General features: G+C 45.0%; 1 protein-coding gene across 1 annotated transcript in view; it reads left to right on the forward strand.

The window, feature by feature from the left end:
• TSHZ2 (teashirt zinc finger homeobox 2) overlaps positions 1 to 22,751 on the forward strand; it is a 202,120-nt gene extending 179,369 nt beyond the window's left edge. Inside the window, exon 3 of the mRNA XM_059481089.1 lies at positions 22,207 to 22,751. The gene's annotated coding sequence lies outside the window, so the exon portion shown is untranslated. The remainder of the gene's footprint in view (positions 1 to 22,206) is intronic.
• Positions 22,752 to 28,000: the final 5,249 nt, after the last annotated feature.

Consider the following 28,000-nt stretch of genomic DNA (forward strand, 5'->3'; position numbering starts at 1 on the left):
AATAGCTCCTGGACAATGTCCTGCTGCTGGGGCCATTCTTCAGCCAGGGTCACCCTGGAAGGCCTCCAGCTGCTCCCATCCTTTCCCAGCTCTCTTTTCTGACCATCCTTCCGGGCTGGTGTGGGGAGATTTAACAAATATCCCTCAACTTTAAAGAGGTGTTTGATGGCTAAACATATGAACTCATGAAAAAAAACCTGCTAGGTAGAATAGAACCAAAGTTTGGTGTCCCATGTTTGCTTGTGTATAGCTGTCCCAATATTAGCTTAGTCCCATTTTCCAAGGTCATGAGAGAAACCTTTTTCTAATGCTATGTAACTCCTATTTTGGCTTTACACGTAGCATAAAAAAAAGGTGTTATCATTTCTTGTAAGGCCAAATATAAAGAAACCATGCTGAAATTTTATTTTTCTTATATGTATTTCAAGTGTTTCATTATATTAATTGTATAATCCTTGCAAAATTAGTCAAAACAGCAGAAATTATTCAATCTGTTTAGGTTCTGGTGGGTTTGTCATCTTTCCATCCACTGTTTTCTCACTTCAGAAGCACTCTGGAAGGTTCTGCTTTTCATCATCTATTTCCATGAGGCAATTCCTTTTAGACCTTTGCAGCTGGAAGGCTCAGTCAGGCTGGATCTGCCCTGTGCACACCCCATGCCAGCCATGGCCAGGGGCTCCAAGGCTCTCAGCAAACCCAGCACCTCCCTGAGCACTGTAAGGAGCTTCCAGGTGGGCAGGAATATTGGAGGCCTGAGAAGAAATGAGGGGACTGTGCACATCTTTGTGGTGCTGTAAATGCCACCTGTGTTTTCTTTGCTTTCCCCAGGCCCATTAGGATCTCTCTTGCTTTGCTGTGCACAGAATTTGCACACCCAGCTCTCACTATTGCCTGAGGGGATCCTCACAAGTTTTACAGCACCCATATAGATTTGACAACCTGCTGCATCCGATTAGTTATTGTGTTTACTCAATGCCCTGAGCTCTGAATGGACACCCAGGGCAGGCCCTGGCCTCAGAGGGAGATTTGGTGGCAGATTTGGCTTTTGGCTGCTGTCCTGAGTGAATCACCCCACAGCCACTGCATTCCCCAGCCCCTGTGGTAAGGAAGGACAGCCCAGCCCAGCCCAGCCTTTCCTGGGCTTCTTCCCCAGCAGTGCCCTGGCTCTGCTTTCTAAAGAAATCCACATCAAAAACCTTTCCCTCTGTCCCAGACCCACAGGTAAATTAATGGTGTGTTCACCAGAAAGAATTATCCATTCGTTTTTCTTCTGGATCTCCCCACATAAGCAGGAGGACTGAAAAGAAAATTGAGATGTCTGCTCTTCTCTTTGCTCTGCTCTTCTCATTTCTCAGGTTGAAGATGCTCATGGCTCTGTCTCATTAAGGCTGGGAGGTGTTAATGGGAGGTGTTAATATGTAAATCTGGTCCTAGCAAGGCTGAGGAGAAGGCTGTGGAATTCCAGCCTGGTTCCGTGCCTGCAGTGTGCCATCTCTGGCAGGACAATGAGGAGGCTGAGGAGGTCCCACGCCCACCCCAGAGGTGTGGGAAGGGCCAAATTATGGTTTTAATTACTTCTTTCTCCTGGACTTGTAGAAAAGTGGGGTTTGTGCACTTCTTCCAGGGAACAGGATGAGTGGGAACAGCCCCAAGCTGTGCCAGGGAGGGTCAGGTTGGACATCAGGAGGAATTTCTGCATGGAAAGGGTGGTCAGGCTTTGGCAGGGGCTGCCCAGGGAGGGTTGGAGTGCCCATCCCTGGAGGTGTCCCAGGAAGGGCTGGAGGTGGCACTGAGTGCTCTGGGCTGGGGACAAGGTGGGGATGGGGAACAGCTGGGACTGGATGGACTGGGATTTAGGATGGAAATAATTTTGATTGTGTAATTGTGTGATTCCTCTCTACTGAAGCATCCAAAATAATTTTCCATACCTAAAAACACAGGACTGATAATTTCTGTGATTGTTAAAATAGATTTGAAATAATCTTTAGAATCAAACTTGCAAAACCCTATAAAACCAAGACTGAGAACAATCTTTGGGAAGTGCCCAAATAGGGGTGTATCACATAAAGGTAAAAAGTGACCCAGGGAGGAGGGAGATGTGGCAGGGCTGGTTTGGTGTCCCTGGGCAGAGCTTTGCCCTGGCAGGACAGGCAGGAGCTGCTGCAGGTGTTGGGGTGTCTCCATGGACCAGGGGGGCTCCAGCAGCACTCACAGCCCCAGCTGGTTCAGGACCTGCACTGCCTGATCACTGGTACTCTTACAACAAATAAAACATTTTAATATGAGCAGTCACTGAATGTTTACTGTATCATATTGCTGGGAGCTGAATGTGTGCCAAATGCTATAACAGAAGGGAGCATATGAACTCCAGAATGATGACACTAATAAGGAAATTACAAAAGGCCCAACAAATGGCATTTGTGTTAAATCAATAATGCTCTGTTTGTTATTTTTTATTCTAATCTTTCTTCTAAAAAAAAAAATTATCTTTCCAAACAGTTGGCAATTCCCATTCTTGTTCTTCTTCCTGAACATAATTAAAAACATGTTGTGGCGTCTACTTAAGACATCAACTTTCCCAAGCCTGTCTTGTCCACTGCGTTTTAAACAAAGACACTTGTTTTGGCATTGTGCCCTTAATTAATCATTTGAGACTTTATTGCTGTACAAAAAATGTCTTTGTTTAATGATTCATCACAAGCCCAGTTTCTGCAGAACTTAATCAAGTACAGAACCAAGTTTCTAATCAGCTTAAAGTAAAAGGGAAAAAAGGCCAAGATTGCTTTTGGTGTATTGTTTTGGTAAAGCAGCATTCCTTCAAGGCACACCAATATTCTGGGCTATGGTTGAAAACTGCAGAGATCAGACTGGTCTCTTAAGCTGGCACTTCAGGAGAATGCTGTTATTTCTTGAAAAGCAGGATCCTTGCAGCCCTGGCCAGCAGCAGTGTGCAGTGCAGAGCCTGGCACCAGGCAGCTCCTTGTGGAGAGGCACTCCAGGCTTTGGAGAGAAATTTGTAATGCAATGTTTGGTGTGATGGGAAAGCCACAGTGAACATGGCTGGATTTATGAAATGCAGAAGTTATTTTTCCACTGGTCTCACATTTTTTTCTGCCTCTTTTTCCCTCCCTTTTTTTTTCCTTTTTATTTTTTTTTGTTTGGTTTTGTTGCTTATTTTTTGTTCCTTTAATCACATAACATCCTTCCATTTAACTTTCACTTTAATTCTCATATGGCTACAACCAAACTTTTGTTCTAGCAGCAGATTTGTACAACAAATGAGTTTCCCATAGGACAGTATAGGAGAGTCTTAATTTTTCTGTGATTGTTTTGTTCTTCCTTTTGATTTGGAACAAAAAGATCACAGCTAAGGAGCTCAAGTCCCTAAATGACACAGAAGAACAGCTGTGCTTTAGTGACCAGAAGCAGGGCCTGGCCCTTGCGGCTCTTTGCAGGGTCCATCCCTGCTCCAGCATGGATTTCCCAGCTGAAGCACACACAGATTTGAGCTGATAGCCTTTGGCTGGTGGTGCAATCCATCACATGCAGCTGGGGTGCAGTTACATGACTGACATCTGACAGACACACATTTGATAGCTCAATTATTCCAGGCATGGGAGCCAAAGCTCCTCTGAATTTTACTTGGAGTTGTCAGAATTGCACCAAAGTGCCCCCAAGACCATCTCTTTTTTTTTCTTTATTTCTTTTCTTTTCCTTTTTTTTTTTTTAATTAAGTTTTTCAGTATATTGGAAAAAATATACAATCCCCAATTCTCTAAGCAACTGCACACAGCTTGCACTGTGTCAAAACATGCCTATATTGAGTAAATATATTATTACTCTATGTTAATGTGTGTTATGTAACGGTCATCTATATTAATGTATTCTCCGTGTAAGATAATAGCATTCATTTGCTGGAGTTTGTAGCTTCTTCTGCTCTCCACACTTGGATTTTTACTGCAGAATTTCCTCTTTCAGGTCAGACCAGAAAGTCTTTGATTTAATGGGCACTGCCATGAGTTGTGCCAGTCCGTGCTCTGCATGGAGGAGGTTTTGGTTTCTGTGCTCATTGTCACGTCTGTGTCCAGAAGGCTTTAAGGCATCAATTATCTGTGCAGGTCCCTGCAAGACAACAAAACAGCAAGAGCCTTGTCTTTGTGATCACCTTTTGAGTCCCAAAGCCAGCCCAGCCCTGCTCCTCCCAAGGGCAGAAGTGACCCTTCCTCCCAGTAACATTGACTTTAGTGGGAATCATTTCCAGGCTGATTGCTGCTGGTTTGCCTTTGCTGGTTTGGGTGGTGTATGAGGTGACAGAGGCAGGCACAGGGACAGCCTGGCCTGCAGAGTGAGCCCCAGCAGAGCTCACCTTGTGCAGCCTCAGCAGATGGAAACGAGATCCTTACAGTGCCAAAGGCTCCTTCCCCTTTGCAGCATTTCCTTGGTTTTTGGCTGGGCACAGTGAGCAGGCAGAGCTTCATTAACACCACCCTTGCTGGCTCCTGGCAGCAGGGGCTCGGTGGGATGGCAGCAGGTGGGGATTGTCCCCTCCGGGGAAGCCTTTGGAATCACTGGACACAGCCTCTGGCCAGGTCACCAGGGCTGCTTTTCTTTGCTACTTGGCAGCTGCAAAAACAAAACTCAGCTGTAAAAAATAAGAGTCTCTTGTCTATTTGGCAAGGCCTCTTGGATTTGGAGTGTGTGTGTCTAGGCAGGACCAAAGCAGGCTCAGTGAGCAGCGTGGTGTGGGCACCTTTGCCTCCACAGATATTCTCAGATATCCCCAAGTGCTGGGTGCCTGGGTGAAGGGGAGGTGAGGGGCTGTGGCTAAAGGGTGCTGACAGTCAGGCTGTGCTCTCCAGCCCTAAACAAGGCATGCTGACACTGTGCTGTACTGGCTTGGAGTGCAGAGCTCTGATTGGTAGTGTTGTGCTCTGGTCACTCGGCAATGCCCAGCTTTCCACCCATCTCAAACAATTCTGTGTGCAAAAGTCACTTTTGATAATTGTGAGGAGAGGAACTCAGCCTCAAAGAGATAGATTCTGAATTTTTTTTTCTCCCCATTAGGATGATTGAGGATTGTACAATAAGCATCACTGCATGGCTGCTGGATAATGCATATTATTAATTTGGCACATACTATTGCTCTATTTATGTAATATTTCATACATTTTGTAGAGCTTTGTATTCAGAGAGCAACCATACAAATAACAGAGCTTCAGGTCTGCTCCTGCCACTTCATTTCTTCCTGAGCAGTAGAACAGTGGCTCAAGGAACTCCTGGATCACAGGTTTCCTTGTGCTGCCTCCTCAATCAGCCCTTCAGCCGCTCCCTACTAGTATGGGGCCAGCTAATAATTAAATCTTAACTCTTTGAAGCTAACCCAATGAGGACAAGGGATATAATTAAAGCAGAGAGGTGCCTGACTTTTCATCCTCCTTAGAAGTTGCCAAGTGGCCTGCACAGGTCTCTCTTTTTGTGCCAGAGTTTTTCATTTCAGCCACTTCACCTTGCAGGAAGGGATCCTCTGTTTCTCAGGGCCCAGGCACATTCTCCCCTTGACAGAAATAGCTGAGAGGATCCACAGCATTAATTTGGGGAAAGTGTTAGGGGTTGAGGACTTGCAAGTCTGGACCTTTTTATGAAAATCCCGCATGTAAAGAGAGAGGAGAGTGAGAATCCTACAGGGGAAGAAGTTGGAAAATTGAAGTAATTAAGAAGATAAAAAGAAGTTTATCTGAGAGTAAAACTGCAGACAGAAGAGTGACCCCGTGAGTGGAGTTCACTTGGGAAACAAGGAGCTGAACTTTGGTTTCCTCCTCCTCCTTGTGTCATTTACTCTGCATTAGCACCACAGGATCAGTGCAGGGGGTTTATTCAGTGGTTTATTCAGGGGCTTATTCAGGGGTTTATTGAGGAGGCCAAGCCCGAGGACAGGGCTGTGGCCGTGTCCCCAGTGCTGAATGGCAGCTGAGTGTGATCAGGTGCTGCTGGAGCTCCCTGGCCTCCCACTCTCGCCCAGCCTGAGCTTTGTGCAGCCTCTCTGTGGTGATGTGCACTAGCAAAGGTTGTTGCTAAGTGACATGACAACTGCAAAGTGCTTTTCAATTCCTCTTTCTGTTTGCTACTCCCACCCTCCACGCTCATCCTGATGGAGAGTTTGCTGCTGGAACATCCCCGTCTGGCAGCGAGTGCTGCGTGACAAAGCTCTAGCTCTCATTCTCACTGAAGTGGTACCCAAGCTCCTGATGCTGTCCCAGTGCTTCTAGGAGCTGGAAACTTGGGTTTGGCCAAAGATTGTTCCCATTTTAATTTGCTCATGTGTAAATCTGGGTGATTGAGGGTGCAGCCTGGAAGGGGTTTGGTGGCACCTTGCCCATGCTGTGTGGCAGCTGCTCTCGGCGCCTCTGAGCTGTGTCACACAGGCCTGCAAACACAAAACACAACCCAGGACAAAGGTTTGACTTTGACAAAGCTGCTCTTGCTGTAAGTAACTGCCATGGGCTGGCAGGCACCAGGTGGTGCTGGAGTGGAAGATCTCTGCTTCCAAATCCTGCTGGTATTCCAAGACTCCGCTGCTGAAACCCTCATCAGGTTATTTCATCTATTGGCTCCATGTAGGGAAATAGTTTAATAACAACAAAAAAACCCCCAATCAAACTTCAAACAAGCAGATTCTTTGAACTGTACCTCTTAGAGCAACCTTCATGCAGTTTACATCTCCCTGCCTTGAGTGCCCTTGGCCAAACACTCCACTTTTGCTCTGTGCCAGGGCAGTGACTCTCAGGTCTGATGGGCCCTGCCAGGACCCAGCAAACCAGTGAGAGGAGAGCAGTAAATTGAATTCCAGGGCCTGTCCTGGGCCCTTCTCTGTTCCACACCTAAGGGAAGTCACCATTTCTTGCCATGCAGAATTTGTGAGTGAAAGACTGGAATGGTACCTGAGCTGTCTCTTCTTTACCACATTTAAAAGGTCATAAAAGGAGAGTCAGTTTAAAAATCCTGCTGCTGAAGAAAGCCTTTGCACTGAAATAAATCCCAAGCATGATATTTCTTTTTTCAGTTTGGGAGGAGGGGAGCTGCTAGAAAAAAATGTGAGCTCAACTATTAGCTTTCCACTTGTAAAACTTCATATATCACTAAATATATTGCCCGTAGAGGACAGAAGTTGTTAAGATGGAGAAGAATTTTGAAGATGGATGAATGACAAAGACAAATGAAGATTTTTATTTTAGCAGAAGTTTCCAAGTGCTGTCTCTGGGTTGGGAGGGTACTGTTAATAAAGTACACTTGACATATAACTGTTCAAGTTCCTGAGAAACAGCTTTGCTTTAAAGTTCGGTGGAGGATCAAAAAGAGTGAATTCTCTGTTTCTCTCTATAAAAAAGAAAAAGAAAGCCCTGAAAAAGGATAGGTTTTTTTGGGAAACGGCATCTATGCCTTTTGTCTTTTCTTCTCTTTGTGGTCCAGAGACAGTGCGTTGACTGACTTCTTCAGAAAGGAGATCAGTGAAATTGTCAGTTGATTACTTCTCCTTGATTAGCATTTATAAGAGCCCTGTGATACATTATTTGCATTCCTATTTAGCCGTGATTTTTGTGGGGCAGCAATGATTAAACTTGTCACAGGGCCTGATTGACAGGGTCAGATCTTCACTTTCTACTCTTTTGAAATTAAAAACAAATGTGTCAGCTCCCTTCATGGGCCGCAGCGCTGTGAAGCTTGCTTGCCTTGTCATCGCAGATAGGTCAGGAATGTTTTAATTTTAGGGATGGATTCTGCTTGTCAAGCAGAGTGTGATGGCGTGTAGTTCTGGAGATGAGATGTGAAGGGTGTAAAACAAAGAATGGAAAGAACAAAGACAAAGACACTCACATTATTAGACAGATTTAATTAGTCTGAATGGATATTATGCTAGATGAAGCAGTGAGCTGTGAAATTAACCCTTGATTACGGATTGGCGGATCGTGCTCATAAAGGGAATCAAACCTTGGTGAATGGGAAAGAGGTGCTGTCCTACCCTCCCAGCCTCCATCCCCACGACCCCTTCCCGAGTCCAGGAGGGGGTGGAAAGCTTTGAAGGAGAAGCTGTTGTTGGTGGCATTTGGGAAGCTGGGACAGTGTCTCCCTTTGCTGGCCTGCCCAAAGAGCTGCACGAGCAGCAGGCTCCAGGAGGGAGGCTTGTGCAGGAAGGATGGTGAGGAATGACTCCCACCAAGTGCAGCCCTGCCCTGTGAGCAGCACAGAGCCCAGGTCCCCTCTGGAGACACAGCCCCACCTCCCTTCCCACCACTGCCACGCAGGTTTGGTATTTCTGCCTGAAAACGTATTTTGTTATGATAAGCTGTGAGCTAAGGTGAAATTACTCATCCCTAGGTGAGGATTCAGACTGGCTGAATCAGAAAGGTTGGTCTGTCCCACCTCTAAAATCAATGCATGTCCCAAAGATGAGGCAGTGTGGGGGAGCAGGGCAGTGACAGCCCAGAGGGTGCTGGGTTTGAGCATCCAATGCAGAAGAGGCACTCCAGCCTTTTGTGTGCTTCTCATCAGCATTCCCAGAGCTCTGTATCAAGAACTCCTCTAATTAGCACCACTGCAAGGAAGGAAAACAAATAGAAAATACAGTGTTACCCTCTTGTTAGTTCCTTGTCATTTCTTCCAAGTTGTTCAGCTAATGGAGTAATCAGCCTTTCTGTTAAAAAAGAGGGGAAAAAAGCCAAAGGGCGTTAGGTGCACTGATCTGCCAAGAGGTGTGAGGCCCCTGCTTCCCTCTGGCACATTTGGAAGGCTCAGTTTCAGGGCAGATTTGCATGCCAGAGACTGTGAGATTGAAAAGGAGTGAGACATGAAAACAAGCTGGGTCAAAGACTGCCTGGAAATGGTGGCTGGTAACTTCTGAACAGCAGACCCACCTCGAGTGCTGAGGCTCTGTGGGCACTGTGCTATCTCTCACACCATTTTTGTGTATCTGATAGCAAGAATTCTCATTTTTACTTAACATTTAGCAGCATTTAAGTAGTGTCTCTGCGTGGAGTGAAAAAACCCTTTGATTAAAGACCTACAGAAGATTAATGAAAGTCATTATCTTTATATGATAGCAGAGAGTTACTACCCACAGAATAAAAGGAATTTCTGCCTGCACATCTTTTCTGCCCTGGTTCCCCCATCTCTTTTCATACCCTGAAAGAGAAGAGGCAGCATGGGAAGGTGATGAGGGAATAGGACATGACACAAATCCCATTGAGAAGCCTACTGCTGAATCTCTGTTGGTGTTAGAACAAGTCACTATGCCATTCTCCAGATGAAAATTATTATTTAAGGACAAAAGCCTGGTACTTATCATGAAACCTGAAGACACAGACTAGTTCTTAGGCAGAAAAGCCTTGTCATTGAACTGGTGTTTATGTGAGCAGTCACACATTAGTGTTGCTGCTTTCAGGGGCTTTTCATCAGAGTCTTTATTACAGACCTATTGAGCTGTTCCTCACTTGCTGGGAATCAGCAGAACTCTCCTGAAATTAATGGTGCTACATAGTTTTACATCAGCTGAGGATCTGGCTTTTAATTTCTGGTTGTTGATAATTATTCAGCTGAACTCTTCCAGTACAGGCCAAACCTTCTGAGGAGGATTGAATCTGCCCTACAGGCCCAACACTGAACCCTTGGTCTGTGTCTCCTCAGTCCCCAGCCTGGAAGGCCAAGTGGGTGACAGATTAATTTAATTAAACAGTTTTCAGGTAATGATTTGACTCAGTAGTTTTTGCAATCTCTGCTGGGTTACCTGAGCAGGGCTCAGGGATCTGGATAGGCTACTGGCCTGTGTTGTTAAAAGAGAACAAAACACATGAAATACGGGAAAATAAATGTCAGTGAGAGGGAAATCTCTGTATCTTCTGTCTGTGTATTTACAGAAATGCAGGTGAGGTTGGGGTTTCTTTGTTTTGCCACAGCTGTCTCTCCTGTGGCTCCCACAACTCACCGTGGCTGCTCCTGCTCACTGCAGAGACAGACCTCAGCTCCTGCATTCAGCTCCCACAAAAACCATCAGCACACAAAAGGGATCCAGAGGAGAGGTTTGGACAGGGCCATTCAGTGCAGACACTGTTGAGTAAATGCTCAGACAGCCCTACAGCGTTGGAGGCACTCCTTCAGTGAGGAACAATGAGCACTCAGGGATGGATACAATGCACGCTGCCTGGGATGCTCCGTTCCCCATCCCCATCCTGCTGCTCCTGAGCAGAGCTGAAGGAGCAGTGCTGGGAGCACTGGCGCCATTTCCAGGGGCATTTCTGCCTCACTGCTGTGCCCTGGCAGGAGGAACTCTGCTTAAACCTGGGAGTTAACTCTGCTGTAAAACAGCAGTGAACGCAGCAGGTTCTTCCCCCAAATGTGAGCTCAAACTCACATTCCTGCCTCCCAAACACAGCAAATATTTCCCAATTATCCACACGGGATCCTGGCTCACCTGGGGCTCAGGTTTGCAGCCCTGGTTCTCCTCCCTGCCTGGATTCCAAGAGCAGGAGCAGTGGTGCCCCCCACCCTCCCTTTATTTCTCCCATGGAATTGTTCCGGCACTAGCTTGGTGTGTCAGCTTGTAAGTCTATAAAACAGTTTTCTACCAGCTGGAAATCCAACATGCTACATGAATACATAACAGTGCCTAACCAAGAAGGTTTGTAATTCAGTAATTAGCTGTAATTAATGAACACAAAGTGAAGACTCATTTACAGTTTAAATTATCACATTAGCTCCTGTCACCCTCTATGTACACAAAACAGCAGGAATTCAATTATTTTTATTCTTCAAAGCTAATTTAAAATTTAAGGAATGCCATTACATGAAATAATAGGTAGGAAATGTAATAGAAATCGCTGAGAACAGTTGGCCATCCTTAGAATGGGAGGAAAAAAAATGCTATCAGTGATGATTTGGAAATGTTATTTCGTCTGTGAGCAGATGAAGGATTGAAATCTACACTCTTTTCAGTGTATTTAAAAGGAAAACGAGTTTGGTGGTTGCTAAGTCTTTGTGCAGGAAGAGCATAATTGTGCATTGTGCATAATTGTAGAAGCAGTTGATACTGATAATGCTGTTGATAGCAACACGATGACAGCATGGAAATGCTCACACCATTATCTTTAATGGGGCTGAGCCGACTGCAGCAGCACCGAGCCCCTGCAATCCTCACCAATCTTACTTGGGAAACTTCAGCCTAGCAGGCCTTAAGTAATTGTCACTTTGCAATCTGCCTCCAGTTCGTGTGTGTATGTAGGGCTGTGTAAAACACTTTCATTGTGCTTTTAAACCCACCACGACGCTGCTCTCTGCAGCTGCCACTGATTATTTTTTCCCTCAAACAGTTCAATAGCAAGAGAATTCCAAACCCATCTGATGCCACACATCTGCATTCCAGCCCTTCTTCTTTTTTGCCTTTTTTTTTTTTGTTCTTTATTTCTTCTTCAGCTCCCTTTTCATTTTAAATAGGCCACTGGAAGCTCTGGCGTCTAATTTTTCATAGGTGATCGACTGCTGAGTTGTGGGTTTATGTAGACAGAGGGAAGGTAGCGATAAGCCAAGAGAGAGGATTCTATTAGGGAAATGCAGCAGTAACTAATGAATCCTGCCAGTAATTGGGAAGGTGTAAGCCTCTGTAATATCCTAATGATAGTCATCCGTTGTGTGCATCCCCCGGCAGCGGCAGCGATCCCTCATCGGCTCCGTGATCTCAGACACTTAGCCATGCAAATCTTCCTGACAGGACTCTATGTCTTTGTCTCCCTAATTGGACAGTATAGAGTTGTTTATGGATATTGCAGACATTTAGACCCCAGTTGGAGGTTGTTCAAAAATCGTTAGCAAAGTTGCCTTAACAGCATTGTCAAATATTTATTCCCCTGTTTCAATATCTGTTTTTAACCCAGGCATGGTTGGAGAGAGAATTAACATTTCGAAGATGGAGCGTCTCCTTCCAGCCTCTGGTTGAGATTTTTATTAAGCCATTTTCTTGCAGAAAGAGAGAACAACAACAACAACAACAACAAATCTACCAGAAGTCCTCATTTCTTAAGGATAAAACGTGAGATTGTAGGGCAAATGTGCTGATTTTTAATACCATTTCCATGGGGAAATATTAGGAATGCTGACAAAGGCAGTTCCACTTGTAAAAATTACAGGAAGCTTATGGGGCAAAAATTCCAGTTTAATGTAAGCCAAAATAAATGGAGAATATTCCCATTCACTACACCACTTCAAGTGAGTGCAGATTCAGGGCCTGGCTCGGATATATTAGAAAAACCATGGTTTTTTCCTTGGTCAAGAGTTGAGGGGTTTAATTCTTGTCTCTAATCATCTCTTGGTAGTGGGTGAAAAGTAAGATATAATAAATACATCCAATGCTGTGCTTTACCAAAAGGAATTGTTTTTTCTCCTAAAAATTTCATACTGGGGGGATTTCACATTTTTGTGTGTAACACAATTCTGGTGGAGCGTTTGGGGTTTTCTGAGCACAAGGCAAAGTCTTACAGGCACTTCCTGGGGCCACAAACACCAGGAGGAAATCTGAGTTCAGGAGAGAGGCTGGAGTAGCCACAAATATTGGAATTTGTGAGGAATATCAGCTGGATCAGGCAGCTGAATTTACAATCCCTGGGTTGTGTGCCAATTTCCTCAAGTTGTCCCACAAATCAAGGGGATTATTTGCCTCAATGAAAGCAATGAGATCCCTCCTTTTTGTAACTACTAAATTAAAGCTACAAAGAGTTAACTCCATATGGACCTCCACTGCCATCTTGTCTCCCAAGGCTGCTTATTCTACACTGCAGATATTTTATAAATATTAGATAGAAATATATATAAAACCAGAAAAAATATATGCAAGAATTTGCCTAAAATAATCATTTGGCTTTTTTTTTTTTTTTTTTTTGAGCCAAGTCTTTACACAAATAGAGGGTGTGAAAGCTTCTGTTCATGGGAATATTTCTAGGAACAATTTCTGAAAGTATTAATTTGCGCCTGTCTGGCAACTATCTTGAAAGCTGTTTGTAGTTTTGGAAATTATTCAGCCAGGGAGCAGTAGAAATGACACATTATATTGTTGATTAATGTAGTAAAAAGCAAATTACTGAAGGGGGAATAATCAAAGCCATAGTTGCAGCAAATAGTTCCCTTATCTGATTTCTCTCGGGTTAGCGCAAAGTTTTAGGTACTTCCCACAATCAGACCCAAAAGATAAAGAAAGAAATTAAAGGAGAGCTATTTGTAAAACAAGGGAAGGAATAGATTTTTTTTTGTGAAATATTTCTGCATATTTGTTATAGTTCTTTAAGTAAGCTCTCATTTTTTCATTTTTAGGTCTTTTTATACAAAACTCCCTGTTCCCCTAAAGCACTACTGACACCATCTGTAAACCCATCAGCTTTTCAGCCCTCTCCCTAAACTGCTGAGGAAAATGTTGTGACTGCAGAAAAAATTCCATCCAGTGAAGGTCAGAGAAGGCAGAGAAGTGCCTGCATACAGAGCTGAATTCATGGAATCCTGGAATCATTTTGGTTGGAAAAGAAATGAGCTTGGAGCTTAGAGTCCAACCACTCCCTGTCACTGCCAGGGCCACCACGTCGCCAGGTGCTGTTAAATCCTGCAGGGATGGGGATTGCACCCTGCCAGAGCTGAGCAACCCTTTGGGGAGGAAATCTTTCCCAATATCCAACCTAAACCTCGCCTGGCACAGCCTGAGGCCCTTCCCCTCATCCTTTCATTTGCTCCTTCCCCAGTTCCTGACCCATCCAAGCTCAGTGTTTGCCATCCTGAGCTCACTGGAGGGACAGGGGCTGTAGCAAGGTTGTCCCAGCTCTCAGATATCCCTTTTTTTGAAGTGAACCCCTGTTTTCCCAGATTTAATGGACCCCTGGCTGCAGGGAACATCCCAATCTCATCCCATTAGAGCCACTCAGCCTCTGCCACTGCTCCAAGGTGGGCCAGCAGGACCAGGATCAGCCTCTCTTTTCCCTGTGGAAGCCATCCTAAGGGTAAACAGGCTCTGGATGTGCTTGCTAGAACCTTCTTCTCCAGAAAATCAATGTATTGGCATTTAGGGTATTTTTATAGACACACACTCAGGTATATATATTTAAAACCCCAGCTTTACAAACTTATGTTGGTGCAGCAGTCCATGACACTGAATACAAGCTGCTGTGCAAAGCAATTGCCAAATGTTTACATAAACACATAAATAAGACAAATAAATTCATTTTCATTATTCATATTTTCTGTTCTTTCTTCTCCTTTTTATTTATGCCTTAGACAATGGATCCTGTAAATATTCTGATTAAAAAAAAAAACAGTGGACAGAAAGATGATCAAAAAGCCCTGATAGAGAGCAATTCATGTTTCTTCTTTACAATCACTAACGAATCTTAACTTGAACCATGTTATGTTCCCAAGTGAGTGATAAGCAATGATTTATTATGAAGTGTCAGGAAATCAGAATGCCATACAGTGAGACATGAGCTAGTGGAAAATGTGTTCCCTGTTTCCCAGCCTCATTACTCAAAGATGCAGTGTCCCTTTCTCCAAGTCTAATTTACCTGGCTTTCCAAGGCTCTCTGAGAGCAGAGGGAAGGGCTCCAGGAGGGAAATACCCGATCCAGGCTGCGCCTCCACCTTCCAGCACCGCCCAACACCGCCAAGTGACCAGGGAAAAGGGGCTGGAAACGCAGAGCTCTGGCTGTATCAAACCCTTCCAGCCCTAATGATGCTCCCCCCAAGCAATCGCTCAGGATTACAGCATCCTTTGCTTCATCAGGGCTGTCAGCGCCTGAAGAGGAAATAAAACAGGCGGCGCTGAGGAGACAAACGGATAAGTTTTCTTTATGTGTTAGAGTTTCTTCTACTCTCTAATGATTCCCTTCTCCCCATGATCCTAATTCAAGTAACTGGCATGTGATATATTTTGTAGACAAATCAGCAGCAGAAGAGCGTGTGCGGCTCTGGCACCGCGGAGCCCGTGATTTACGCACAGCTCGCGCCCGTTCGCGCTTTAAGGTGGGAATTTGTGTTTTAAGAGCTCCCTCACAAAGAAAGGAGAAAGCAGCAGATCCCACACTAATTCACAGGAGCAGCCTCCACTCCTACCCACTAATGCTCTCTGCAAAAAGGAACCCAAACAGGCAGAGTCTCAAAAATGTGACATTTTTCTGGATGTCTCTTTAAAGGCCCCAATCCCAGAAGCATTTGGGCTCGGTCAGATGTGGATGGAGGAAGGGAAAAGCAGGGCCTGAGTGTGGTTCTGTTCTGCTACAGCAGACATGGAAGTGGAGCCTTCCCAGGGAGGTTTGGCTTGGATGGTCTGGGCACACCATGGAGCTGTCAGGGGCACTGACACCTGCAATGATGAGCAATATCATCATGAGCATTAAAAATAATCAATGAGCAAAAATAATCATGAGCAATAAAAATATTGTTGGAAAGACAAACCTTTTATTTAAACAATATTTTAAAATAATATTTAACTTTTTTTAATATTTAGAATATTTTTTAATACAATCTTACTATCCAAAAGCATGGATTTAATCACAGCAGATGGTCAAAAAGCCACCAATGGTAGCATTTTCTATTTCAAAACATGATCCCCTTCTACTGTGATAAAATGGGAGAGAAGGCCAACAAGTTAAACTGAACAGGATAAACTTAAGAACAAGGAATTTATGTCCTGCAAATTCTTTCACATAAAAAAAAGAATCTCATATCTAGGCATGACTGAACAACTAGTTCAGTCTGTCTTAAGGCAATGGTAGCTGTTGTTTTTCCTTGCAGAAAATGTAGAAATCATCAGAAAAAATTAACCAGAACTCATCCTTGTCTGAAAGGCTGAGAGACTCACGAATTTCAAAAATCTTTTTTTTTTCCCTCTATAGAAATGCTTTATAGAGAATCTTAGTGAAGTACAAACCAGAGAGTGGTTGTCTCCCAGCACTGACAATGTCTGCTGTTCCAGACGAGACGGTGTGTGATGTACCATCCTGAAATATTGTCAGCAAGCCTGCAAATATGAAGGCATTTTCATAGCAAGGCAGGGATGAAAGGGAAGAGCTTTGGGTTTGCTTTTTTGTTTTGCTTTGTTTCTTAGTCCTAATAAAATCTACCAGTGTGCTCTTAACTTCTCCCCTTCCGTTTTGTTCTGAAGAGAAAGGGAACATCATTCTCCTGTGAAAGTGTTCTGGAGAGAGGGAGGAGGTACAGATTCCCTGCTGGAGGGGTTTGCTGTAGCCAGGACGAGGTTTGTGTGATATTTAAGTAACTCAGAGTGCAGAGACAAATCAGCATCTCCCCACTGTCAAGTGGCCTTTGCTGCCTCACAGTGAGTTGAGATATTTCAGTGTCACAGCTCAGAGGTGGGGCTGAGGAAAAACCCACCCACAGCAGCCTCTGGTTTGGTGATTTAGAAATTCTCTTCAGGGTTTAAAAAATGTGGGGCTTGATCTCAGGGGGAATTACACTCCAATGAGCACAGGGAGGCAATTGTGGATTATGCAACAGTTGAGTGAACTCTTGCAGGTAATCCAGCCTTTTTAAGCACTCAGATGAACTGAGGGATGCACCTTTGGGTGACCCACGTGTTCTTCCTGACCTCCATCCCCGTGCACCTGGGTCTGCAACACACAGCTCTTGGCCAGATGGTTGGTCCATAATTGCTTTGTCTCATGTGCTGTAAATTCACGTTTTGCAAGGTGTGTTCCAAAAGCTGTTTCTCGGCTGGGATCCTTACAGGTGGCACTTTAAAATGTAGCGAGCACCCAATCCTACAGAACCTGCTTGTCACAGAAAATGGCACAGTTTGCATGTGACCTGTAATGACAGTTGCTACTTGAAAAGAAACCAGAAATTCAGCTTTATCTTCCACACTTTGGTTGCAGCTGCCATCAACTAAATCTCTCTCCAAGGGCAGATGGTGCCCCGTACAATGAACAATTTAATCTTTAGGAAACTTTGCCAAAAATCCACTTTTTTTCCCCCCTCCAAGAATAGGCTGTCAATAACATGTGCTCCTAAATACATTGTGATTTGATGGCTATACTTTATTTATAGGGAGAAATAGAAGTTAAATGTTCCCTGTATTTTTTTTTCCTCTTTCCAAGTCTGTGATTTTTCCAGACACACCTTGGGGACCAGGTGAGTGTCACCCCTTTGTGCTCTGTGTCACTGTGTCACCTCATACTGGGCTCAGGGGTGAAATCCTGCCTCTCTCTACACAAGTGGCACAAATCCCTCTCTTTCCAGCAGCCCAGGATTCCATTGGGTCTCTGGAACCACGGGGAGCTGCAGCCCCAGTTTTGTGTCTGATTCATCCACAGCTTCTCTGGGCCACCTGTGGCAGCGCCTCCCCACCCTCACAGGGAAGAATATTTTCCCAATATCCAATCTAAACCTCCTGTCTGGTAGTGGGAAGCCATTCCCCCTTGTCCTGTCACTCCAGGCCTTTGGAAATTGTCTCTTCCCATCTTTCTGTTTGGCTCCCTTCAGGACTGAGCTCCTTGTCCCTCCTGCACCATTGCTCCAAACAATGGCAGGAAAAAGCATCATCCCAGGCAAGGTCTAAACTCTTCCACCTGGGTTTTGTAGCAATTAATGCTGTGTTCAGGCAGTCACACCCCAGAAAGAGCTCAGTTAGAGCCCACATTTCCTTCCTGTTGCCCCACACTCCCACAAGCTCAGATCTGAAATGTTTTCCACACTTCCCCCTCCGTGTGGCTGAGGGTGAGTGTACAAACACTGGTGGCTGCTGCAGGGACACGAGTGGCTCAGGGACCTGCTGGTGACACTGGTGGGACCCTTCAGTGTGCAGGACATGAGGGGTTGTCCCTGCTGGCACCACATGGAGCCTCTGCCTGCCTTTGGGTGGGTGCTGCACCCCAGCAAGGTGGGAACTGAAAGATTTGGTTTTCGTGAGGGTTATTCCTACCTCTCCCAAAATGTTTTCCCATCCTATTAGAGAGTGTTTGCTGAAGCAAATATGTTCTGTTTATTTATTTAATGTGCTGTTAAATGACCTTCTGGAAAGCTATTCCTGCCACGAGGCTTTAAAATGGATGGGCAGGCAGAACTCCAGGGAGCATGCTCCTCCCAATCAGGATGAATCATTCCAGTAGTTACTGTTTAGATTGATATAATTTTAGTTATAATTATGGGTAACGAGAAGGCGTTTAGAGCCTGTAACATTGTAATTCATGGTAAGAGGAGTCCTAAATGAAATAAAATATATCCAGATTTGCTGTTTCCCCCTTTCTAGGTACTGTGCACGTGGCATGGTTCTTTAAGGAACAGATTTTGTGCTGCTGCAAAAATCTAGCAAAAGTAGGTCAGAAATGACATCTAGAGATAACATGTTTGGGAACCACAAAGGGCCTGTCTGTGTCTTTCTGTGTGGCCTTTAAAGAGTCCTGCAATTTATTGTGATGGGTACAGCTGCAGCCTGGAAAAGTTTTGATCCATAGGCTCCCATGGACTGTGGTGGGTGGATCACAGAGGAATATTGTCATTTTTGTTGTCCCAATGCATAAATAGGAGCTGGTAAAATGATATTAGCAAAGATATGGAAATACAGAGAAGACATTATAAATACATGAAGCTGCTGTCACTTGCCTGGCTCTGGAGTTCCATCCCACCTCAGCCTGGGCCACTGAGGAGGTGGCAGAACCCAAAAGTCAAATGGTGACAGCAATCCCCAAGAAAGGGACGTCAGATTCTGGAAGGACCTCACAGCACCTGCCAGGATCTGAGGGGGCCACAGGGAGGCTGGAAGGGCTCTTCAGCAGAACTGGAGAGACAGGACATGGGAGAAGGGCTTCATACTGAAAGGGGGGACATTTAGGTGAGGTGTCAGGAAGAAATCCCTCCCTGTGAGGGTGGGCAGCAACGACACAGGTGCCCAGAGCAGCTGTGGATCCCTGGCAGTGCCCAAGGCCAGGTTGGATGGGGCTTGGAGCAGCCTGGGACAGTGGAAGGTATAAAAGCATGGAGCAAGATGAGCTTTAAGGTCCCTCCAAGCCAAACCTTTCTGGGATTCCATGACTTGAGAGCCACCCCATGATGGGCAACCCCCAGGAGGCCGCATGGCTCCATTGGTGTGGCCTTTGGCCATGGGGATAAGGGGACACTGGAGGAGCAGGGAAGCACTGGGGGGTGGGAGACAAGCTGGGCACTGCTGTGAGAGCTGGGAGCCCAGCCCAGCTCTGGGAGCCCCGGGAGCCCAGCTGAGCCCCAGGAGCCCAGCCCAGCTGAGCCCAGCTCAGCTCTGGGAGCTCCAGGAGCCCAGCTCAGCCCCAGGAGCCCAGCTCAGCTCTGGGAGCCCCGGGAGCCCAGCCCAGCTCAGCTCTGGGAGCCCCGGGAGCCCAGCCCAGCCCCAGGAGCCCAGCCCAGCTGAGCCCAGCCCAGCTCTGGGAGCTCCAGGAGCCCAGCCCAGCCCCAGGAGCCCAGCCCAGCTGAGCCCAGCCCAGCTCTGGGATCTCCAGGAGCCCAGCCCAGCCCCAGGAGCCCAGCCCAGCTGAGCCCAGCCCAGGCCGTCAGAGCCGCTGCCAGCGCCGGGCCTGGCGTGCCACGAGCTGCTGACACACACTTGACGCTTGTCTGGGGCTGCAGACGTGTTTGAGAGCTCCCAACTCAGAGGTTTCACAGCTGTGTTTTGCTGGCACTGCTGGGATGAGCAGAGGGAAGCTGTGCCATGGACAAGGAGAGGGAAGGAGGCTGTGAGGAGGAATGCTGAGCCCTGACACATCCGCGTTAAAATAGATACGGCTTTTTACATCTGTTGATGGCTCGATAATTAGTGTTAAATAAAAGCAAAGCTTGAGTATCTGCAACTGATATTTCGCATATGCTGTACAAGACACCAGTATAATGAACACCCTCAGCCACGTTTTCAGAACATGATTTATTTTAAATGGTGGAGTTTTCTTTATGGCACAGGGGGAGCTGCATTTCAGCAAATGCCCAGGAAGCACCAGACTCTGCCCATCACGAGCTGTTGGAATGTGCAGGCTGCTCTGCCCTGACTGCAGGTGACAAGCTCTCCACAAACTCCCTGAATCTCTTACAGACTTGATAATGAAATACATAAACTATGACCCTTATTGATCAGGGCTCACACTAATTAATTTCCCAAAGTCCTGTCCCAGCCTGCAGTGGTATCAATTAAATAAAAAAAAACCAACAAAACCCACAAGGATGGAGACTTCAGTTGGCCAAAGGACCTTAGGGGTGAAGTACTTATGCAGTGGAAATCAATGCCAAGTCCCAATTGATTTCACTTGTGCACAGATGTTACCATTAGTCAGGTAGGTGGACACTGAGCCTCAAAAGTTTATTTGTTGCCAGAGGAGTTTCTCATGGACCTTCCCTCTGACCAGTGTGCCTCTGACGTGTCTGTCCAGGGTTAACAGTGTCCCCAGTGTTGTTCTGTGACAGGCAAGTGACCAGGGCTATGCTGATTCAAAAGTCCCAGGGCCTTCCTCACAATGGCACAAAGAGAAAAGGAGGCAGGAGTTTGGCTTTTCATTTTTCCAATCCAAGCTTTTATAAATATTTCCCACTGGCAGGCAACCAGTGCTCTGAAGTCCCTTCAAGACTCCTTCCCAGATTTAGCACTTTCAGTGACACTAATTTGGCTTAATTAGCCTAATGATGTTCTGGAGGCAGGGTTGGCCTAGTGAAGAGTCACCACTCCTGCTCTCAGCTGTGTCCCACCTCTGTGAGGGAGGCAGAAGCTGCAGGGCCTGGTGTGACCCAAGGCAGGACTCAGCTGGGATGTCACAGGGAGTTTTCCATCCTGGAGACCCCTGGGAAGGGTAAAGCCCAGTGCCTCTTCCATCCCCATCCTCCCTTGGATCGTCTGCAGAGGTGATCCCACTGTGACAATTTGGCTGCAGTGTTGCTGTGTGTCAGCCCCAGGCCCTACAACAGCAATGCTTCTGGATTTCTTTGAGATTTGAGCAGGGTGTAAACTGGCACAGCTCTGCCCTTTTGCAGTGAAAAATAATAGCTTTGCAAAGTGAGAATTGCTCTGGAGTGTTACCTCTGAAACATAAAGGCAACATCTTTAAGTGTCAACATGGATTGCTTTTAATATCTTTTAAGTGGGAATAATGATCCAAGGTATTCACCACAATTTCAGACTGGCTTCCATGCATCCTCAGTTGCCAAAAGTCTCAATGTTCAGCTGCCAAAACCTCCTCTTCCCTTCCAACAGTTTCTCTACAGCAGGTCTGGGTTGCCAATGCAAAACTCAGCGTCACTGTGAAAACTGAAAAGGTGAAGATATTGTAAACCAAACCAAATTATAAACTAACTAGCATGAAGTCAATGGACTTTTTTGTTTTCATATGGAATTTTTTGAAAAGCTGAGTTTATTTTACTTTAAATAAAGCTGCTACTGAATTTCCAGTTGATTTAGCCAGAACACAGAGAACACACTACAGGATTTGAGTTGTGTTTGCTGAAATAGCCACGGCCTTGAACAGATAATATATTTTTCAGAAACATATTTCTTTGCCCACTGCAGCTCTTTTTTTCCTCTGTGCTCTCTCCAGATTGACTTTCACTCTACTTACTGCCTGCCTCATTTCTCACCCTGTTTTTCCAGTTGTTTTTTTTTTTTTTTACTGCTTTCCTCAGTATCTTTCTCCCAGGTTATAAGCAAAGCAGAACCCAACTTTGGGCTGAACTTTTAAACCCACATCTTGAAATTAAATAAAACAAGGCCCTTCTGTCTCTGTGTAGCAGTAGCTTCACAACTTGAGTCACTTAGCACTTTTAGCAGCTGCAGATGGAAAAGGCCCATTGGAAGATGGTTTTTAATGCTGGGGAGGTGCCACAACAAGTAGGAATAACGCAGGAATAGCGGGGTAATAGACGCTGTGTGGGTACTGAGATGTCCAGCTCTCCATGAGGATTTTAGAGCATGCTCTTGGCTGGCTGCAAGTTTAAGAAGCAGAGTAAGGAGCTCAGTGACCAGGCAGAGCCTCAGCACCAGCTGCATGGTTCCCTGCATGGTTGTGGAACCAGGGTTCCATCCTCACTTGTTGTGAGCCTGTGGGGGCACAGAATGAAGCAGAGCTCATCTGCAGACATTTCCATGGTGGAAGTGCCTGCTCAGAGGTGTGGCTGTGCGCTGCAGACCGTGTAACTGTGGCTGTGTTGTTGTTGTTGTTGTGCTTGCAGGACGATTGCCTTAGCCCAGCTCTCCAGCCCAGCTCCGCGCCCGGCCCCGCGCGCCACCGCGGCCCTGACATTGAACTCACAGCAACCCGGACCGAGGAGGCTGCCAAAAAACTCCTGCTATTCTTCTTCATCCTCACTAACAATTTGGTAATGAAGTATTGATTTCCACTCCCCTGCTTATGGACGATATTAGATTTTCATTGATAAACTGCACTGGGGCTGTCTGGTCTCCACTGTCCCTTTTTGCTGTCACTAAAACAAAGTGCCACTGAAGTAAGATAATGACTGAGAACATTGATGTACTTATTTCGTCAATTTGTAACACTTGACAGGAAAAAAAAAATTCTTCATAGTTTAATGTCCAAGCGTGCTACACAAGATGCAGTCACATTGGAAGCTTTACTTTTCATGGTAATGTCCATTTCCTATTTATAACCCCTTTGGGATAGTTTGTCTAAAGGAAATGTTTCTATTCTGTGCAGCTATTACTGTTGCACCTGGGTTGCCCAATCCAGTCATTGCACTAGGGATCAATACATCACAGTAAGTACAAGAATTATTAAGTTAAAACAGATTCTGAGCCAAAAAACCTCTGAACAATGTTAATCTTCTGTGCAAGTTGTTCAAATAGTTATGCTTAACCATGTTGCTGCCAAAGATTTGTTTGAAACGGATTATTTTCAGTTTGTTTTATTCCTCAGATATATATATATATTTAAATCTCCATTACGGTTTATGACGAGACATATGGGATGGAGGGATTTTTAAACAAAAGTACTATTGTTAGATTATTGAACATTATATAAATATAGATATATCTATATATAAATATCACTATATAAATATCTATATATAGATATAAAAGAATAAAAGTAGAGTTCCTTTCTCAGTTAGGTGAGTGTAAACCTGAAGCTCTGTTGTGGTCAACAGAGTGAATTTGGATTTATGCCACCAACACTGGGATCAGAATTTGGTGTCCGAGCTCTGTCCGGCCCGGCCAGCACAGCCGGCCGTGCCTTCAAACCCACCCCGACCTGGGAGAAGGGGGCTGCAAAAATGGCAATTTCAAATTTGTGCTTTTAACTTTTTTCATTAAAACTTCGAGGGCCCAATTTTAATTTGTGGAATATTCACGTTAATAATGAGATCTAATTAAGACATCCATTAAAAGCCCGTTAAAGTTAATTTAACGTAAAAATTCCAATAGAACTGTATTAGATTTTCTCCATTAAATTAACGTTATGGATTTTTAACTGATGTCTTAATTATACATTATTATTAACGGGAATACTGTATTACACAGATTAAAATCGGGTCCCAAGTCAACTCCCAGAATCTTCCAGGATATGCCAATGTCACGAGTCCCACTGTTCCTAGTGCACTGCTTGGAAATCCAGGCGCAGCCCTGCTTGCTCTCGCTCAGAGACAACAACCTCCAGTAGACAAATCCATCTCTGCATTTAACGATGAACTTCCCCTATTCTCCAAGGAAAAATAAGTCTGGATCAAGTTGTAAATCGCTATTCCGTGGCAAATGAAATATTCAAAGTATGCGAGGCACAAGTGGAGAAGAGGCTCTTTCTCAAATCAGAAAGGGCTTTGGAGTGTATTTTCCTGTTGTTTTGTTCATGATGTTCAAGGATATAATTGAAGTGCAGCAGTCACAAAATCAGACTAAATACATTCCCTGCATTCCCTGCGGCCTGTGCAGAAGGGCCTGTTTGGGCACTGCTTGGGAAATTTTGACATGATCCCTAAACTCAACATGGAGGAGAAAAAAAGGCCCTTCTTATTTACCTCCTAGGGAAAGTGTTGCCCTTATGCCACATATAATAGCAAATTGCTTTTTTTATGGCATGCATAACCTAGATGGGAAAAAATATGGCGCTTGAGGGAAGGAGGGAAAAAGTAAATGAAGTTCCAGGAATGTCATTCTGAAGTAATGAGGCATGGACAGAAAATATACCCCTCACATCATCGGATTGAGATGGCAGTCGAAATAGCTTCATTGAAGTGTCAGCACTCATCCATCAATCAATCATCCACAAGGAAAAATAGCGACAGTACAACGGGGCGGCTTTTATGGGATTTACTCATGGGCATAGGGAATAGCAGCTCAAATGTAGTTCTGACATGAAAAGCAAGGTGCTGATATTATTTTTTATGATGGGAGGATCATAAAGTGAATTGAGAACAGTGAGGTCTGTCTTTGCTTAACCTATTCAACTGGAAATGAACGGAGCTCAACTGGAAACGAGCAGAGCCTTCAGATGGGTTAAGATTGAAGCCTGCACCGTGCTGAGCACCGGCCATCGACAACAAAATTCTATTAAAGCAAAATCAATGCATTAGCATCGAGCTCCTCAGAAGCTGTTAAATTGCACAGCCCAGGCCAGAGTTATGAGGTGAAGTTGCACAAGGTGGGGCCTGTGGTGCCCACCCAAAGGCCACGAGCACGGCAGAAAATAACCCAGGGGAGAAACTGCACATGGGGCTCCTTTCCCTGAGCTTTTGGGTGCAGGGAGAAAATACTGGGCTGCTGGCAGCATGGGGCAGTGAAGCTCCCAGCGCTGGTGTTGTCATGGCCGGGAGTTTGGCTGGGTTTTAATTGGATTCTCTATGCAGGGGTTTGCACCTGTAGGAATTCCCACACAGGGAGCTCTCGGGAGCCCCTTCCCACAAAAAGGAGGACTGGGGTCCCCAGCCAGCCCACAGCACCCGGAGCTGGGGCTATTTGGGGCACCAGCTGCTCAATTTTGGCAGGAAATGAGCCTTTATGGTGCCCTCGTGGTGACCATCGGGTTCACGGCCCCACCCAGTACCCTGGAGCTGCAAAGGTTTGGGGAGATTTTGGAAAGGCCAAACCCCCTGAGGGAGGTCAGGTTTTGCTCAGGAGTCTTCACTGTGTGGGAGCAGCCACTCTGTTTAAAAAATCTGGCCACAAACCTGTATCACACGGTGCTAAAGCTTGATCATTTTGCCTGCATCGCTGTCCTCGGGGAGCGTTTTAGGTACACATTTGAATTAAGTGATTTTTATTTTTTTTTTTACAATACGATATAAAGAAGGGAAAATGTACGTCTCTCCTCTCTTTTCTCTGTACGAAACTGGATGAGTTGATAGTTTTTCTGTCATACAAATCAGGTAGCACAAAAAATCATTGCATCTTTTCTCTGTCGTCGCTACTCAATATCTATCGTTCTGACTTTTATTCTTATTGGAGATCATCAAAACATTAATTAAAAGCCTGGTGATCAAACAGCCGAATATTTATGATTCACGCCCTTACTTATTAACAAGTGGCATATTGATACACCACATATCCAAGCTGTTTATGCTCTTGCACTGAAATAAAGCAGGAAGAATTGTTACCCTTACACACTGCTTTGAAAGATTTATTCAGAAACCAGAGCTCCCTTCCCGCCACCATCCATGTCAAAATAAGCCATATCACCTGAAAAAAAATATTCTGTTTTAAAACAGGGAGAGGTAATTAGCATTCCTTTGGGGCCTAATATATAAGAATTTCAGTGGATCAGTCTCAGGTGTTTTTTCCAGGTTTTTTTCACTTAAGCTGAGAGGGAGAAGGACACTTCACTTTAAAAATGGTTGTCATTAGTACAATAGTAATTGTTGGGTTAAAAGAATATCTTTGAGAATCTGCTAACAAACCTGCCCAGTAATTACTTGTCAATGCAAGTTATTATGGGTTTTATTACCTACTTGTAAAAGTATTTACAAGACTGACCTCCCTAGCTTTTTTAGAGATCAGGGAGGATATAAAAAGTCATTTTAAAAATCAATAATTATATATTAGCACGATAGGGGGTGAAGCCTTCCAAGCCAGCTTTACAGGCTATTAAGCCAACTCTCATGCATTCAAATGGCAGGATTGTTTCCCTAATTTTTGGCCTCTTTTTCTTTCCTTAATCATGTTTTGATAAAGTGCCATATTTATTGATTACTTCATACCCACAGTTCAGCCCCTAAACCAGAAGGGGATATTCCCACTGGGAAGCACCTGTGCAGGATTTGCATGGAAAAAGAGCTGCCCCAGGTGAGAAGGAAAAAGGAATATTGGGGTTTTTGTGGGAGCTGCTGAGGAGACACTGGCTCTGTGCTGGTTCCCCTGGCCTGATCCAGCCTCATCCCAGACACTCAGGGTCACGCTGGGGGAGTTATTTTGGGATCAAAGCTGTTAAGAACACCAGGGAATGAGGAAGGGTGCCTGATCTTTGGCAGAGATTGAAGAGGTGGCTCTGGCTGGGCTGTCCCCTGTCCATTTTCCATCGTCACTCCGGGGCTGGTGGAGGGAGATCTCCATCACACAGGGCTTTTGTCCTCACCAACAGATATACGATGCAATTTATATTTAAAATTCTCTCCATAAAGACAGTATTGATCACAGATTCCAGATCAATACGTTGCAATTACAGCAGGCTTTAAAGGCCATCTGTCCCCAAGCAGGAGCACCGAGAGAGCCACTTCCATGGATTGTCAGCAAGTGCTGCTGGTGTGTGCCCACCTTCTCCCAGCACAGAAATGTCATCCCTGCTCCTAGGAAGTTGGGTTAGGAATTATGGAGCTGTAATTCCTGGATATTGGCCACCCCAGAGCCCCCAGACCAGCTCTCCATTGGGTTTCACAGCAGGGTCAGTGACACTGGGGTTTTCCTCACCTGGGTCTTCTGCTCCCCATCACAATTTGTCCCACAGGTCACAACTTTTCTTGTTCTCAACTGGAAATGGTCAGTAAGAAGTTCCTGAATTTCACTAGAAATAGGAACATTTCCATAATGGTGCTGAAGAGTTTGAGTTGGACATTGTGGGTGCCAACAGAGCCTTTTTTATGTCACAGAATCATTTATGTTGGGAAAGATCTCCAAGATCATCAACCTTTGACCATTTGTGTCACTTCGGACCACAGCAAGTGCAAGATTTTTAAACATAACAACAGAATAAAGGACATGCATCTAAAGGCAGATTTCAATTACATTTCATCAATGAGGTCTTAATTTGTCAGCACCTGAACTCAAGGCCAGCCTGTTGGGTGATGGCCCTGGGTGAGCCACTGGGTTGTTATTCCAGAAATGCTTCCTGGGTTTTCTTTTTTCTTCATTATTTCTTGAAGGGAAAGCATGTAGAATTCAGAATTCTTATCCTCCAGCTGTCTTCTGAAGGAAAGTGAAAGAATAAAATAATAAAAATAATGGGTTTGGAAGCTGACTCACATTTGCACCCCATACGTGCTGTGCCACATCCCCCCTGATCCTCCCTCCCATTTCAGTCCAATGTCTGAAAAACAGAGGCCAGATTCTGGATGCATTTATTCCTGTGTCAATCCAGAGCCATTTATTCTGGATGCATTAATTCCTGTGTAAAATCCAGTGCCACCCTTTCAAATCCAGCAGATTTACCCTCTGTCTACCCAGCTCCAAACGCCATCCTTGTGGTCCCAACCTCAGATTTCAAACATATTTAGGCATTTTTGAAAACAAGTCCAGTAAACTTCAGTCTCTAGCTCCAGGCAAATTAAATCTCGCGCACTTGAGAAGGTTTTTAGTTATGTCAGGTGGGTGATTGCAAAACTTTGATATTGATGTGACCATGCTTGTAAAATAACACCAGTTGTACCACTATAAAGCACTTTATAGTGGTACAGCTCCTTTTGCTCTGCTGGACCACTTTTATACCAGTGCAAGCACTTTCATCCCAGTATCCTTCTGTCTGGTGGTGGATTTTTGCCCTCATTCTGCCAGAAGAGATGTGAAGAGTAGATGAAGTTTCAGACAACA

Source organism: Ammospiza nelsoni, chromosome 12 (genome assembly GCF_027579445.1).
Source record: "Ammospiza nelsoni isolate bAmmNel1 chromosome 12, bAmmNel1.pri, whole genome shotgun sequence".
In the NCBI taxonomy this organism is placed as follows: Eukaryota; Metazoa; Chordata; class Aves; order Passeriformes; family Passerellidae; genus Ammospiza; species Ammospiza nelsoni.